The sequence below is a fragment of the Sinocyclocheilus grahami genome, unplaced genomic scaffold, assembly GCF_001515645.1.
Source record: "Sinocyclocheilus grahami isolate Dianchi unplaced genomic scaffold, SAMN03320097.WGS_v1.1 scaffold1830.1, whole genome shotgun sequence".
NCBI lineage: Eukaryota > Metazoa > Chordata > Actinopteri > Cypriniformes > Cyprinidae > Sinocyclocheilus > Sinocyclocheilus grahami.
The window spans coordinates 105,760-114,013 of record NW_015507009.1 but is presented as its reverse complement, the minus strand read 5'-3'; the positions used below and the strand labels follow the sequence as shown (position 1 = coordinate 114,013).

At 39.4% G+C, this 8,254-nt stretch overlaps 1 pseudogene; it reads right to left on the bottom strand.

The window, feature by feature from the left end:
- Positions 1-5,359: 5,359 nt before the first annotated feature.
- Positions 5,360-7,592, bottom strand: LOC107572897 (uncharacterized; annotated as a pseudogene).
- Between the last annotated feature and the right edge of the window lie 662 nt (positions 7,593-8,254).

Sequence of the window (8,254 nt, the reverse complement as noted above, 5' to 3'; positions counted from 1 at the left end):
CCTCTTGTTTGGTTTCTTTCCTTATTTTGATCTCGTCTGTTTTTATTCCAGTTATCGATTCCTAGATTTTGCCTTATGGTTCATTCTTTTGTTTATTTGCTCTCTGCAGTTTGAGTTTGTTTTTCTTTGTTCTTTTCTTTCTAGTCATAGTGTGCAGTCAGAGTTTTATCTTGCTGCTTGTTCTCTCTTGTGGTCTTGTGTTTGTTCCTGTTCTGTGTCCCCTTGGCTGCTGTTCTCAAGACCTGGCTATCTGACTGGACTGATTTCCCCACAGCTCAAAGTATCAAGCCCTGGTTTCTCAAGCTGCTGCCCTGATCTCCAGTGTTCTCATTATCTGGGGCCGCTCTATCATCCTTGTTCTCCAGCCCTAACTTTGTCCAGGTCTGACCTCAGCCGTCCTCCTGTTCTTCTGCAGACTGCCCTTTCCTACTGTTTGGATTGTCACATCATCCCATTCGTTCCTTGTCTTGTCAATAAACCTCACTCCCTTGATCATTCTGCATCTGGGTCTCTCTCTAGTAAACTGTTGCGACAGACCTTGTCAAGAATCCGGTCCGTGGCTTTCTGGCCGATTGCCACTAGAGGTCATTCTACCATTACATTAACTCTCACACTACACAGACTGTTACATGTCACTCCAGACTACAGTTCCCATCATCCATTGCACTTACACAGCTGAATTCACTGATCACACAGCCGTCACTAATCACACGCTCACCTGAGAGTCATTACACACTCTATTTAACACTCTCTCAGTTCCTGTTCAGATCACTGTGTATTGTTCCGCGTTTATAACTCATCTAGCAATAGCTGCATTACCGAGCCTAGTGTCTTGTTTTCTTCATCTTGCCTTGTCTGTTTCCCCGTGTTCTGATCACTGCCTGTGTACCTGGATTACCCCTCGAGTCTCGCCCAATTGGATACTGTTCTCCTCTGCCTGGACTTTTTCCTTGTACCTGGATTATCCCTCTTGCCTTGCCATCAATATACCTGTTTGCCATTTTCTGATCTATGCCTGTTTTTGATCACATCTCTGTTAATAAAGCCTTGCAGATGGATCCGCACGCTTCCTGTGTTCCCTCCGTAATAGAATACACGGCCTCACATGTCCCCGCGTTAGGCCCAGGGTGGGCTCCTGCTCTGTCTGCTCCACCCTGGTGGGCTCCTGTTCCGTCTGCTCCACCTTGGTGCTCTGCCGGCTATGCCTCAGTTCCCAGTCTCTCCATTTCCACATGGACCTGGACCACCATCCCTCCCCCTGTTCCGCCTCCGCTCCACCACCCTCCTGGATGGTATTCCTGTGTACCTGGATTATCCCTCGAGTCTCGCCCAATTGGATACGGTTCGCCCTTGCCTGGACCTTTGCCTTGTACCTGGATTATCCCTCTTGCCTTGCAATCAATATACCTGTTTGCCATTTTCTGACCTATGCCTGTTTTTGACCACGTCTCTGTTAATAAAGCCTTGCAGATGGATCTGCACGCTTCCTGTGTTCCCTCCGTAACACCGTGACAGTTTTGTTTCTTTTTTATGTGTATGTATTGCATTCAGTATGACCTTGCTGTAACCCTGTGCACTAGTAGTGCACTGTAGTTACTACGAGTTCTCTCTTTCACTCTGTATGAGAGGATACACTGTAATGGACCAGTCAAGGTGCTAGGTTCGCTACAGGGGGCAAAAAAATTTGGTAAACCACATTAACAAAAACAGACAGACCAGGAAAATTACTTGAAGTTGTCTTTTACTTTTAATAAAAATTGAATTGAATGAAAATATGAAATGAATTGACGATAAAAAAAAAACAATTGGAATAACACCAAAAAAATTATCTCTTTCTCTTTTTTTTACATTTTTTTTAGAAGATTAAATTGAGCTCCTTTTGTAGTTATTTGATTTACATATTTTTATTGTACTATATTTGTTCCTTTTAATATTTAACTTCTATTTTTAATATCATACTTTTTCTAGTTTTTTTTTTTTATGGAGCTTTGCTTATTTTGTTACTGGTTTGAGTTAGAACCTCTGACCCACAACAAAACAATCAAAAACGATTACAATAAATCACTCCAGGAAAATAACAAACTAAAATAGAACTACACAAGTTCAGTATATGAAAAGTTCTCAGTCCATAGAATAAGTGTGAACGGAGGGAAAAAAAGAACTGTCCTTTGAATCCAAACGATGAATCCAATGCGCACAATAGTCTCCTTGTGTAGTGCAACGTTTGTAGTGCAAGATATTCAATAGAGCAAAAATAATCAGTTGGTGTGATAATCAGTGTTGAGGTAATTTGGTGAGAAATACCTCTAGGAATGGATGAATTCCACGTGATGGATAAGGCATAAGGCACTTGATAAGTCGCAGGATTTTTCTTCTAGTTGTCTCTTTCAGGGTTCTCTAGCTGGGTGGCTAGCAATCTCAGGATCACAGTTTAACTCGGTCTCGGGAAAAAAAAAACCTGACCTGTTTATACAAACAGCGTCACAAACATCAGACAATTTACATGACTGTTAAACTCATATCTTTTTCATACATAAACTCAAACTGGTTGAAAAAGATACTATTTGAGCACTTTTTCGTTTAAAAGTCATGTTTTCTAACATATACTATTTTCTATGACATCTATCAATACAGTTGTTCAAGAGGCATGGGCAGGAAAAAGTGTCTGTATTCTCCAGAATTGGGCTGTATAAAATATTTTTTGCAGACATTAATAAAACGGCTCCAAATAATGAGCTTGAAACTGAGGTAAGATTAAGTCTTTTAAAATGTTCTGTGATTGAAATTGTAGATATCATTTTAACATCCACTGGTAATCCCACACTGTTTTGACTCCTTGTTTAAGGTTATTAATGCATACATGTGTCTTCTTGTGAGGCGTCACAATGCAGTCAAAAGAACAAGCATCCTCCACATCGACTCATTCGAGATGACCAACATTTGGAATGGAAAAGGTTGGTTTGCTCAGGTTTATTTATGTACAGTACCAATTATGAAACATCAAACGCAGAACACATTTGAGTCCTCTTTTTTTGAATTTCAGGTTGATCCTACAGATATCTCATTGGCATTGTGAATGACCACCACCACTGGACCGTTGTGGTAAACAAATCAAAAATATCCCTTTGCATGCGTTGGGGGAAGATATTACAGGATTATTTATAATGAATTAGGATCTGTTATAATAGTTAGGGTCTATTGATATATCTGGGAGTTCTTGAAATAATCTGTTTGAGTTGTCTGGCCAACACTCGGCCAGCTAATGTTTATTGAGAACATCTGTAGACTATAATATTACTCCAAGCAGCTCAAGCTACTCTAAGCAGTGTTCTTCTTACACATTGCTTTTTAAACCATGAAAATAACTTCCAAGATGGTGTTTTGCGTACTGTATGTCTTTATCTCTTTATTATCTAAATGATCACGGTTTAAAATCTTATAAGGTTATGCTGCCATCTCAAAGGGGGGATTTGTTCACTGATCCTCTGGGAGAAAGTTCTGCAGAACTGAAAAAATGCCAGGATGTAACACGGTATTTGAAGTTGTTCATCACAAAAATGTGCTTCTGATGTGCAAAATTTATCTATACAGTTTTTCTACAGTAAAATGATTTGTTCTGGTATCACGATATTGATCATTTTCATTTGTTAAGGGCTTTTATGCGACAAAAGGGATGCTATTTTTTAAGGTGGTCCTGCGGTACGCTGCCTCACCCAAATCAACAAGATCCTGCGGTGTCTTTGCTTTAAAAGTAAGTGATTTTAAATAGCTAATTTATGTCATTGCCCTAAACTGTCAATGCACTAAAGTATGATTTTGGGAAACACAGTGAAGTTGCTAATTGTGGTGTACATGGTCTGCTAATGTCAAATGTATGGGGAATCCAGGCAGGTGGGTGGAAATGGGCCTGCCAAAATAATGTAGCATTTTACATACAGCAACATGGTCGTTTTCATGCAATATTTTTTTGTTTGTTATTATTTTAGTGCATACGTTTATTGTAATATTTTACAAGTTCCAGTGGAAGTGTCATTCATTATTGGATTCTACTTTGTAACATAATATTATTTTACTTTGATATGTGATCATTTTAATGTCCACTAACATTGCGAGAAATAGTTACAGAACATTGCATCTACTTTATGTAAAATTTTAACACAGGTGAGAACTAAAAAAATAACCATGTAGAATACAATAATGTGTACAGTTTTACATCATTACAAAAGTCAAGAGGGTAGTGACAGAAGATTCAAAGACCGAGATCTAACTGAAAAACTGCTCAGAAAATCTTTAAAACAGTCAATAAAATATGTTTCAGCTAACTGTGCAATTGTTGCTGCAACAGACACGTTTGGTTGTGAAATTCCAGTAGATCACTGAATAGTTGTTATAATGTACTGTTATAATGTCTTTTTTTTTTATTTTTATAAAACTCATGAAAATCCTTCCATTAAAAATAACGCAGAAAGTGCATTTTGAGTTTAACAAGCAGAGGTTTACTAACCATACATGATTCTTGCTGTAAATACTGGAAACAGCAGAGACAGGAACACAAGTCACACTGAATTAGTTACAAAACATCTCACCATTCCTTTAAATATTGACCATGAGTGAGTGGTTCGCTTCACATCTCCTTCTTTTTCACAGTTTATTGGTCAGATAGTTACACAGTTTATATACTCTTGTTATACATATTTATTTTAGAACAAGACTTTCAGAATTGATTGGATGAACAAATGAACAGATTATCATAAGGCCTTCTACTTCGGTTTACCATTTATGTAGATTATGTAGGCCTAGTTTTACATTTTTCTAAATTCAACTGTTAGATGAAAAACACAGCAAACTCTAATTGTGCACATACACCAGAAACATTTTACTTTATAAAATCATTTTAATTTATCACAAGGACAAAAATACACTAAGAGCATGATGGGAATCCAAGCATGATATTTCGCCAAGGCATTTCACCCAAGCACACACACACACACACACACAGCAGTGAGTGAACACACACACACACACACACATACTAGTTTTTGTGGTTTAGCAGGACTTTGACGGCCAAACCAGTTGGTTGGTGGTTTAAGGGGACACCCCTTTCCCGATGTCCTACAGAGATGATAAAACTATCAAAAATGTTGTTTTACTCTGCAGAACACAAATTCCCCTCCTATAATGTTCCCGCATATTACATAATTGGGATTTATAGGGGCCGACTGATTTATGAGGACACTCGTTTTACAATACACAAAACATGTCCGTTCTCTGGATTACAGGGACCGATGTGTTTTACAGGTACATGATCGTACACAACACACAGACATGTCACTATGCTGCATTACCAAGACTGAGGTGTTTAAAGAGTACAGTATCTTAAACACAATACACAACACAACATACTACATTACAGGGACCAATGTGTTTTAGAAGTACTTTAATAACAACTTCAAATTGTGACATAAAAACAAATACAAAAAAACAAAACTTAAAAGAAGTGAAATCCACCAACTTAAAAAAACATAGTCAATAAATAAAATGGGTAATCTTTCTATAAAAAAGTAATGTCACACAAACAACAAAATAATTAAGTGAAATTCACCAACTTAAAAAAACATAAATTAAAAGGCATGTCTCATGTTGTAAGTACTTCACTAAACGGACAGTAAACATGAGATTAACTCTCTGAGCACGCAATAAACTGCAGATGTGTAGAAAGACTGATTTATCTTTAAAGGAGTAGTTCACTTCCAGAATGAAAATTCTGTCATCATTTACTCACCCTCCACTTGTTCCAAACCTGCATGAGTTTCTTTCTTCTGCTGAACACAAAAGAAGATATTTTGAAAAATCCAAACAGTAGATGGGCACCATTAACTTCCATAGTAGGAAAAAAAATACTATGGAAGTCAACGGTGCCCATCAACTGTTCAGATACTAACATATTTTCTTTTGTGTTTAGGTTTAGGATTTGTGAGAGCGTAGCCACGTGCTTGCACAGATGAGTGGATCTGAGAAATTCTGGATGTTGAGCTCCACATTCACTTGCATAGACCCTCAGAGAGTCCTGGCCTCTGTAGTGACTCTGGCAGTTTGGCCGAGCAAACAAGAAAGCATTAGTGTCCAGCACTCCACATTCACTTCTCCTGCTGACCAGCAGTGTCAGGGCATCGACTATATCAGGAGAGAGAACAACCGCAACCTTTCTTCCCCTCTTCCCCCTGATCTCAACTCGACTGAAATGGCTGCAGAGTTTCTGCTCAAACTTGCTCAGGCCCATCGCAACATCATCATGGAGAGAAGTGTCGTCCCTTTCATTGAAGCCCTTCAGCGGCATTTTAGAGACCTCTCCCACGCATCTGCGGTTGAAAACAATGATTCTGGCGAGTATTGCTTTGGCCAGTTCTGCATAGCTTTGAGGAGATGGCGTCTCTTGTAGTTTCTGAAAAGCCGTATGTGCAGTCTTCTCAAGGAACCGATGAAGGGACTGGACATCCTGAGTGAAGGGAAGTGTTGATGGCTTGTTAAATTTGGCTTCATTCAGTGTGACCAAAGCAGTGTGTGAGATCATCTCAGACCACTTTGAGGAGTAGAGCTTTTTGAAGGTTTCTGTTGATGCGATCAATTCCTTGTCTTCAGACATCAGAGCTCGGCAGTGAATGACTTCGCAAATCTTATTCAACGAATGCCCCAGTTTTAGAGCAAGGCTTGGGCTTTGGTAGCAGTGGCTCTCATAATCATAGCCAGACACCATCTGAACCGCTCAAATTAGTCTATGAAAATTGGCAGGTTTCAGAGCTTCTTCAAGACTGTACACAGAAAACTCTCTACGCAAAGTCAGCAACAATCTTCCAACTTCACGGAGTTTTTGTCGAAATGTACTCAAATTTGGTAGGGTCATGTCCATGTTTGTTAAAGAATGACTGTGCAAGCTGAAGAATCCTCAGGTCATTTTTGACAACAGCGGAAATGTCATCCTGCTTCATCACACCTAAGAGTTTCCAAACTCCTCGAGATATGTGCTGACTGAATGAAGACTCAGCCATAGACGCCAGGGCCAAAACTCTCCTCCTCCCTTGGTTTTCACTGTCAGCTGCTGGTTTTGAGGGACATCTTCTCAAATGACGCCACAGATCTCTCCGTACAAACATCCCTTTGCAGTACATGCAATGCACAAACTGCTTTGAAACACACTTTCTTTTTGTTGCCCGTTTTATTTTAAGAGCCCCCTCTCCACACTGCAAAACGTCGGTGTTATGCTGAAAGTTGCCCTTGTTCCTGAGCTTTTGCAGCATTGCTTTACGTTCTTTCGAGTGAACCGAGAGTGACACAACTTCAACTTCAGCCATATGAGTTTTCAAATGGCGCGCTAACTTGGACTGAGGTTTCCCACAGATGTAACAATAATTCTTAATATTTGCTGAACAGGAGATTTTTGCTGACTGCACACACTGATCATCTTCAGCCACGCTGCTTTCCTTCTCTTCCTCTCTCAACGTTACTGTGCTTTTTGCATTCAAAAGCTTCTCACTATTGTCCTTTCCATTGTGTGATTGGCGTGATGACATAAGCACATCTGTTGACCTGCGTACCACCGACGTTCACCAAAACTGTCTGATTCACTGTCTGTCTCAACATCAGTCAACTGCTCCTCATGACAAAGTAAATCAGACTCATCATACACACTTGTGGCTTCCATGGCCTTTAAGACTCCTATTCCTTTGCCCTCAGACACAGGGCAGTTACATCTGATCTAAGAGGTTCACTGAACTTAGAGGATGCAGCTTCCTGTATATCTAAGAAGAGTTTAGCTTGATCGCAACTTGCTGGTCTTGTTGTCAACTCATCTGAACTGTCTGACTGATTGTCTGACTCAGACTGTGGTATGTACTCCTCATCTGACAGCTCGTCTTCCTCTGAACTTACTTCCTATTGTCAAGATATTTATGATTAATTTACAGCACCGATAACTCATAAAAATAAGTAACAAAGGTATCGAATCAAATATTTTCTTACCCACGATGACTGTTTTCCATTCCATTCATGAAGCTTTGAATATCAGGACTTGTGCTAAAAACTGGAGCACACTATGAGAGAAATGTCATATGTCAGGACATGTTCAACTGCCAACACAAGATTCTATATCTAAATGTAGAATAAGGTGAAAACAATATTACACCCCTATTATTAGTGGTATTACATATCTGTGCAGAAGCAATGGTCCGATATCTCCTACTGATCACCAACTTTAACA